We start from the raw sequence: 9,320 nt of genomic DNA on the forward strand, positions 1-9,320 counted from the left end.
TTAAATGTTTCAAAATCCTTTTTAAAGGTTTTAAAACGTTCACAACAAAAAGAATGATGCAATTTTAGATGAGTAAGCTGTGCTTTCGTAATAAAGTGCGCGACTATCGCTTTCCAGAATCAAATAATTTTATTTTAGCAAAATATAACTTTTTCTCATCGACTGCGTACACATTTTATCCCAAAATCTGTCACCACATTGTAATGGGGCTTTTCAACGATTGCGCTGTGTTGAATAAAAGGATTAATAAGTATATTTGCCTCAAATACAAAATAACTCTGAGCCAAAAGTTTTGTGATATTGCAGGAGTCGCGATAGTCCCGCGGTTTGTTTGATTAGAGAGTTAAGGGCTGCACCAATGATAGAAATCGATTTTTGGTGGTTTGGGCCGTCTTGGATAGGATTAACCCGGCCACCTGTTTAAAGGCATTTTAAGTCGCTAGATGACTTGGGCCTAAGGTGGTACCTTCGGTATTAGCCTAGCTGATTATTATTATTATTATTATGAATGGCCTATTTCTGAACCGAAACATTTAGATCGAAGTAAATTAGAAGAGTTTCGAAAGCGCACCGAAACAATAGTTTTAAACATTTGAACGAGGAGAAAAATAACCTATTTTAGATTTAAATGTTTATTTTTAAGAGTGTCAGCTAGGATTATAAAAATTGACAACATTTTCCGAAAGAAGCTATCATCTATTGAAGAAATTCTTAAAGCTCAAGAAAATTGGATAAAATTAGTTCAAAATGAAGAATTTAAGTGAAAGATAAAAGCATTAAAGATCAAAGGAAAGGTACCGAAGGATTCGAAGTTCAAACAGTCGAATTTATTTCTGGATGAGAACGGAGTCCAACGTATAGGCACGCCTTCAAAAATCTTCATTTAACGCACGTCATCCAATCTTTTTGCCTACTACACACCGATTTACAGATATACACATTTTGAAAGCCCAAGACATCGCTAAACATCAAGGAGTCGCTTCTACCCTGACTAAAATTAAAGAAAGTTTCTGGATTCTGTCGTCAGCAAATTATGAAATTTATAACGAGCTGTCTAAAATTTAAAGGTGGTGAGCAAAACCAACTTCTGAACAAATAGCTCCGTTACCAAGAAATCGAATTAAAAATTAAAACTCGTCCACTGATTTAGAAAAAGAGGACGACCATTATTTATATTTTAGAAGAAATTCATGAAACTCAATGAATTAGATCAAGCAGAGGCTCGCTTTCAGTTTGAAAAAATACCATATGATATAAATACCAAGTCAACAGATAAATAAAATATTGTATGGCATAAATAAGAAGTCCTTAGATAAATAAAAAAGCATTATAATTCAAAATATGGTCATTAGAATATAATCTTGACCTTTTTAGTTTGGAAAATGGTATATTCACATTTAATTTTCAATATGCATATAGCATTTCAATAAAATAATATGACTCATAGTAATATAGTTTAATGAGAGCGGTATTTGAAAAAAAAGTTCTAGAGATTGAATACAAAAACAATGGTTTACATGGGATTAAATTAACTATTCTCTGCCTTGGTTTAGGTATGCATCTTTCCATTCTACAACACCTTCATTACATAAATAATTGGTTAGAATTTCTCTTAAATGTCCTGGTGTATTGGCATGTCGGTTTCCACCTCTGAATTCAAAATCCCGTAAAACATTGCCACCAGCAAAAATCCCACGCCAAGCACCATGTAATAACTCACCATTCACATTTTCTGCGTCAGTGAAATTGGGTGGGTTGTATTGTCTTCGTTGGGTGGGCAAACCTAACACGTCAGTCATCATGAAGTTGTGCGAGCTTTTATAATACCGTCAATATTCTCGGTTTTTCCATTAATGGGTCTACGAAACATTCTCCATCGTGCTGCCATAATACCAAAAGTGTTTTCAATAACACGTCTCACACGAGACAATCTATAATTGTAAATTGTTTTGGGAAAAGTTAGATTTCTTCCAGGGTACGGGCGCGTCATATTCTTAAGCAATGGAAAAGCTTAATCTCCAATTAAAAAGTAAGGGAAATTTATTTGGCTATTGGGCAATATCGATGGTTCTGGTAATTTAAGTTTATTGCCTTCACTTGGCAAGTATTCACCAAATTTAGTTTGGGCAAATATACCGCAATCACTTTGACTCCCAAAACTGCCAATATCAGCCAGCGTAAAACTGTAATGTGAGTAACATAGTGCCATTAGCACGATACTAAATGTTCCCTTGTAATAAAAATACCTAGATCCACTTCTGGCCGGGCAGTCAATGACAACATGTTTCCCATCCAGCGCCCCTAGAGCATGTGACATATTCCACATTTTTTTAAATCCATTACTAACGTTCTCCCATTCTGTATTAGATTAAGAATTTTTGACGTATAGTGGTGACAACACATCCCAAATTGCTCGGCGGGTATCACTGATTATATTGGATACTGTAGGTGTGCCTTGTCTGAACCCAGATGATAAGCTTATTTTCATATATCCACTACCTAGGTATATTTAAGGGAAAAATACATATACAAGTTTTAAAAAACTGTTTAAATTGAAAAGCAGGATATTTCTATACTAGCTTAATGTAACTGCTAGCCTTTCTTCCGGTGTGATGGCTTTCCTCATACGAGGTTCTTTCTTTTGAATCCTGGCTCTAATTAGCTCTAATCTCTTATCAAACGGCTCAGGTGACATTCGAAAGAACCTATATAAAAACTAAGAAAGGTACACTAGAATTTCATACAGAAGTAGACAATTGTCACAAAGACTTACCTAAAATAGCTTTCTCTATCTCTTACTCGCATTTCGAGGACCAAATTATTAAAGAAACTTTGTTCTTCACGTTTTTGGAATATTTCGCGAACCCAACATCTTTTCTTATATTTTGGTCTTTTCTTTAAAAGGTTTATTGTTAACAAAATTGTTGCCAAATTGCGATATAATTAGATTAGCTCGTATCAAATCATTCCTCCGCACGGGAGCCATTTTCTTTTGCGCCTTTTAAACAATCAGCCGGAAAGTTACTAATAAAAACTCAAGGTCGTCATTAACCAAAAACAAAATATTTTCGTGACGAAAAACGTAAAATTTCGGACGAAAAATATGTCCAGTGAAAATCAAGCTTTAGCCTAATATCGTTCGCAAATTAATATTTCGCGGCATTTTCACCTCATTTTGTCGAATCCAAAATTAAAACTAAACCTCTGGACTATACTAGAAATCAATGTTACCTGGGGCTACTAAGCGGTCGGCATTTTACCAAAACATCATTGACTAGTCATTAGATGGCGCTACTTTTCTTCCGTTTTGGTGCGGCGCGACTTTTAACTTAAACTTATACAGCGGGTTTAAGCACTGAACCGAAAACTTTAACAAAACTGAAAATATTTCAACGATTGCTTCTAAAATTTTCTTCGATAGATCTTTTAATCACATACGTAAAATAATTTGGCGATTTATGTTGTGTTCTGATAAGGTTGCCTAATTAGATTTTATTCCACTTCATTATCATGACATTTTTCATATGTTTTTTTATAATAACAAAATACCAGTATTCGGCAAAAAAAATAAAACGTATAATATAAAAAATAAATAAATTATATTATCTGATTTAATGGATAATTAATTGATCATTTCTTCATCTGTGGTGCTGCCGTCTGTGTTGTCGCTTGAATTGCCATTAATGATGAAAGGTTTGACAACTTGATCAATCATACCATCAAGTTCCAAAAATCCTTCCTCTACGATATTTACAACATGATTGACACATGCAGCCCATTTTTCTGGTGTTACGAGAAGAACTCCTTCAAATAGTTTCTTCACATCTGGCAACTTAAATGTTGTGTTATTGGCAGTTACATACCCCTTTACTTAGCTCCACACAAGTTCTATAGGATTTAGTTCACAATGGTAAGGTGGCAACCTCAATATGGTGTGTCCCTCTTTTTCTGCAAGTTTGTCAATTTTATAACCACTGTACTGATCCTTTATAGGTTCAACTAAAGCCAACAGTTCCCTTATAATCATATCCGGTCGCCACTGTACACAGACAAATTTAAATAAATCATGAGACTACTGTCCATTTTTTTTACCAAGTTGCCTTTTGAGGTTAGCCACGCTTGTATTTCTGCTTTTCGAGTGTACTTATTTGGCACATTTTCTTCCTTAACTGTGTGGTAAGGCGCATTGTCGATTACAATAACGCTGTTTCTAGGTAGATTTTGTAAAACCTTCTCGGTAAACCATTTGAAGTAGTAAGGCCCATTCATTTCAGCATGGTAATCGCCGTCTCCCTTTTTAGCGATAAAAATATCTAGAGCTCTTCGTACGAAACCGTCTTCGTTCCCTGTTGAAAGAACCGCAGATAAGTTTAAGAATGTCGAGGAAGTAAATGATTTAAGTCACAGACCAATATGTGTTACCACAATACGCCCTCCTTTTCCAGAGGGTGCCTTGTTACCGGTAGATAATCCAGACAGAAACGCTTGTCGACTTGATTGGATACTTGGGTCGTGCCAAATTGTCCAGATGTTTAATTATTAAAGAAGAATAAGTATTAACAACTAATTGCTTCTCATCAGGATTTAACGGTTTACCACTTTTCAATCTTGAGTACAATAGCGGCGAACAAACTTGACCGGGAGCCATATTTATTTGTGCACGAAAATAAAAGCGTAAACGGCTGAAAATTGACGTTACTGGCGAGCGATACGTCACTGTGCTACTTCAAATATGAAAAAAAAACCGCGAAAATATTTATTTTTATATATCAAATAGTTTAAAAACCTTTTTAAAGGAATTGGTTCTAATCCGTCCTAGAAAATATATTTTCTTTAAAAATATTGTAATTTTGTTACAAAGCGGTACGTTTAAACAGGGGACTATTTTTCACGCGGATGCCGAAAATTCCCTGCCTTTGGTAGTGTACCCAGGTAACATTGATTTTTAGTTTAGTATAAAATAAAAACCTTTAAAAAGTAATTGCATGTTTAACTTTTTTATTTTTCCGATTTGCAGAAAATTTTCCTGAAATATTTCCGCATTTAATTTTTACGGAAAATTGTTTTTACAATTTTACGTATAAAAATATATTTATCAATCGTTCAATTATGTTTGAAGACCATTAATGTAATATTCGTGTTATGCTTAGCTTGTTGGGACCTCACTGGGTCATTGAGCAAAGAATAAACCTGTTCTTACAACCGCTAACTCCGTTGAGCAATCGTACGGATGGGCAACGTGACGTCAAAGGCGAAACCCGGACCAACGACTACTGAACGGTGTGTTCGTGGAGGGTAACTGAAAGCAAAAATAGGTTGCTACCGCTAACCATCAGTTGTCATTGTTACCTTACACTAAGTATTCTAATTATATTGATTAGATGACTTCCACAACGAATCCAAGAGCAGAGAGAATTTAGATAGGGAGCGGCAGCTCCTACCTTTAACCAGGGAGCACTAAACCCCTGGAGAGGTCCTGTTGGGTAGAATTGCTGTGAAACTAGCGATAGAAAGTTACCTCTTGCATTCCCCAAATTATCTTCCCCCGTTTTCCTGGTATAGGGACGGAAATCCTAAATGCGCATGCTTGTAACGTCATCATTGTAGTTCCGTTAAAAGGGTAAAGGGTTAATCCATTTTTGACACTTTTCTAGATATGTTTTCGGTTTAGGAAAAGGCACAAATTTAATACCACTCATGAAACGTTCACTCTCGTATCTAGAATTACTTTCACATTCCTTAATACAGCATTTTCTATGAAAAACCATTTTTAAACTTGCCACCGTCAGGGAGCACACCGTTTAAAAAGATTTCCGTAAGCCTCGCTCGTCTTGAATATTCTGCGGCACATGCGCAGTTTCCACCTACGTCCCTGAAAACAAGGAGGGGGAAAAGAATTTGGGGGAAGTTATAGAACTATCCCAGCCGGTAGCTTCTACCCAACAGGACCTCTCCAGGGGTTTAGTGCTCTCTGCTTTAACAGTACAAAAAGGGATGTCGCCCAAACACACGGTCGCGTCGAGATTATCTGGCCAGGTTAACTTCCTGTCACGTGTCAACTCCGTTTTATCCTAGATTCTTATTGGTTGCTTTTCTTTTGATTTTACGCGTATAACTGCAGCGCCATCTGGCAGCGGTATAGAGAAAGTTTGATCATTTTCATCATCCTGCATTCTATCGAGCGAGCGAATTTAAATTTTCTCTGAAATATATTCAAATTTGCTTACGATTTGGAAGGTTTATTTTTTAAAGGTAAATATTCATTGCGTTTAAATATATCAACTTTTTCCAATTTTAATAACATTATTAAATGGTTGTATCTTATAGGCGAGTCAAATATTTATTAAACTATCCAAGGCTTAAAAAAAGCCTCAGCGAAATGAGCGAATTGTCTGCAAATATGGGTCTTGTAGTTCCAAACAAAACTCGACTAATAGACAGAGACCTTGGAGTCTTTTTCATATAGTTTCCATCAGCAAAAAAGGAGACCGAAAAATGTGGTTGAGAAGACTACTTTATCCGATGTTTGTCTATGAAAATGAAAACAATGAACGTTTGAACTTGAAGGTAAATGAAACCATTTTTTGCATGCTTCAAGAAAATAAATGTCATTCTTTAATTTTAGTGGCTAGAAAAAGACTTCATGAAATATTTAGAAGATTGGGAGAAAGATGTAACCAATTGGCCTGGAGATTTTGCCAACAGCGAAAGGAACAAATTTTTTTTAAGCGCAGCAACAATTGAGGGTCTATGAATGATTGGTACAGCTATAATAAACATTTATTATTTTAGTGATAGTAAGATTCTTTTTTTACAGCCGTTAAATTCCTTTTTAGTAAAGGTGCAAAATAAGTGTTGATGCAGCACTTATATCAAGATCCTCTTGAGCAATACTTTGGGAGGCAGCAATGCTCGTGAGGTCGAAACAGTAATCCTTTCATTGCGTTGTTTGAAGCCAGCATGGATAAACTTAAAGCCTTATCTTGACTAGTCATAGAAGCGGTTAATGGCAATTCCGGATATTTAAAAAAAAATGGTTACATAATTTTATTTCAATTCAACTTGAAACATCTCAGTTTTGAAAAATAAAAAAATATAATATTGATCTTTTGTGAAACAAAATAATGCGTCCTTTTTCAGGTCGTTTTACAATACAAATTTGATTATGTAAACAAAATTAGCCTAAATTAATCTTTACATAACACAAATTGAAAAAAAATTATATCACTAGAAATATCACTTTATCTTTCCGTTGTAACACTATTCTGATTCTTCACTCATTATGAATAGGAAAATTTATTAGGAATACATATTGTAGTGGGAAATTTCATGATGAAGGTAAAAATTGTTGTAAAGTTCCAAATCTGGGTCTTCATTTAAAAAATTATACATTGAATTATCGTCAATTTAAATTGTACTTTGAGAAAAGCTTGAGCAGTTATTTGTTTTAATTTCTGGAATGTGAATGGTGGGAATTTCTTCCTTAGTTGGAGATCCTTTACTTAATTTGTTTTTCTTCAGAGGAGATTCTTGCTTTTCCTTCTGCCATTTTTTTCTTTACAATATTTTCCACTACAGGCTTTTTCTTTGGAGAGATTTAGTTTCGTAGACTCTTTGGACTTTTCCATGAAACCCTTTCGTAACGCTTAATTAGCTTTGAGGGCTTCTTTGGTTTCATACTGATATGTCCCAGACTAAACATTTTCCTCTAGTATTTACAAATGCATACATAAATAATTTTGGTTCATTTAGCTTCTTAAAAGTATACTGTAGACAATGGTATAAATAATTACCTTTTAAGATGAAACACATGGCTGTTCAAGTTTGCTTAGGCCAGAGAGCCGAATTTCAAATTTGGTGCTTCTATCGTCGATCGTTTAACTCCGTCTCTTTAGGGAGGTTACAAAAGCATCATACCGGAGACCGACCTGGCCTGTTATTTCGATCACGTGGTTTTAAGAGTGACAATTCAACCCCCACTTTCCGCTCCCTATCTAAATTATCTCTGCCAAGAGTAACAAAACTAGAATTGAAATTTAAAATATAAATATATTTTTAAGCGGTCTCTTCACAATTTTGATGAATGAAGAAGTCCTTGGGGCTACTGACCTCAGTTTTGAAATAAATATATAAAAGGACCTGAGCAATATAATCTATTTCGTGCCTTTTTTTATGCCCTTTATATGCTCTCGTTCGTCTGCCATGACCTTCGACCCTCAGCGAAAAGTCAGTCCCACGTCTTTTTTTTATTTAAAGAAGGGCTGATTGAGTCTGAAAAGACCCGGCGAACTAACCGCTATGCGACTAATCAGGGGTGAGACATGTGTAAAGGCCACGCCAAAGGGGGATACTTGGGGACAGGGATGGGACACCCGTGGTTGAAGTATTCCGCCCCCCCCCCATAGATAAATAACTTCGTATAGAGAAAGGAAACTTCAATGGGGCAAGCTGACTTTCACCAGATCCCCCTGACATCTAGTGACTGCGCCAGTTGGCGGTGTTCTCAAGAGGGTAGAAAGTATGCAGGAATTAAAGTCGGAGTTTTTGCTAATAAACTTATTAACTAAGTTAACCTGGCCAGATAATCTCGACGCGACCGAGTGTTTGGGCGACATTCCTTTTTGTACTGTTAAAGGTAGGAAAAATCCATCTGCGAGATCGTTTATCGAAGTACGAATCTGAAAGAAAACTGACAAAATTAGATCAGGGTATCTTTTAAAGGAAACGTTCGAAGACTTTTCACATTGTTTGATCACAATATAATCGAAATCAAGAAGTATAGAAGCCCTGCACTAAATAAAGTGGATTAAATGATATAAATAATCAGTAATAATAATATACGACCGGTCTTTTACTAACAATTATATTATTGGCCTTTTAAGTTTTCATTTTATGCTATCGAAGCAGTGTTTCCCTCCTAAGCTGTGCAAAAAGGTGGTACAAACATTTAGAGAGATGACGTTAGGTGTTTCATATTTTATTCAGAGTGCATTGTTAGAGCCTTAGACTAATTGTAAACTTCAATTATGAATATTGCTTGATAATTTAAATGTTTAATCAAATATTCTTATTAAACTTTATTTTTTAATAATTTTATATAAAACGATTTAAATTCTTTTTATACAATAACATCTAGATTTTTTTTCAAACGGTAGCAAAATTAGATTAACCAAATCTGAAGCTCGGACACAGTAATTTCAATAAAACATAAAATAAACAACCGTTTTCTTTACCTGAATTTATATCAGATTATAAAGTTAACGTAAGCTTTATTTAAAGTAAGGGATTGTTTATTAAAAAGTAACTTTAGCCTGAAATAA

General features: G+C 35.0%; 1 long non-coding RNA gene across 1 annotated transcript; it reads right to left on the minus strand.

Moving 5' to 3' along the window:
• Positions 1-3,842: 3,842 nt before the first annotated feature.
• On the minus strand, positions 3,843-4,638 carry LOC149945797 (uncharacterized). Its single transcript, XR_016481058.1, has 3 exons — positions 4,597-4,638; positions 4,410-4,504; positions 3,843-4,346 (listed from the first exon to the last, which is right to left on the minus strand). It is a non-coding gene; the product is annotated as an uncharacterized LOC149945797 (long non-coding RNA).
• Positions 4,639-9,320: the final 4,682 nt, after the last annotated feature.

The sequence above is a fragment of the Leiobunum rupestre genome, chromosome 5, assembly GCF_980474605.1.
Source record: "Leiobunum rupestre chromosome 5, qqLeiRupe1.1.hap1, whole genome shotgun sequence".
Lineage (NCBI taxonomy): Eukaryota > Metazoa > Arthropoda > Arachnida > Opiliones > Sclerosomatidae > Leiobunum > Leiobunum rupestre.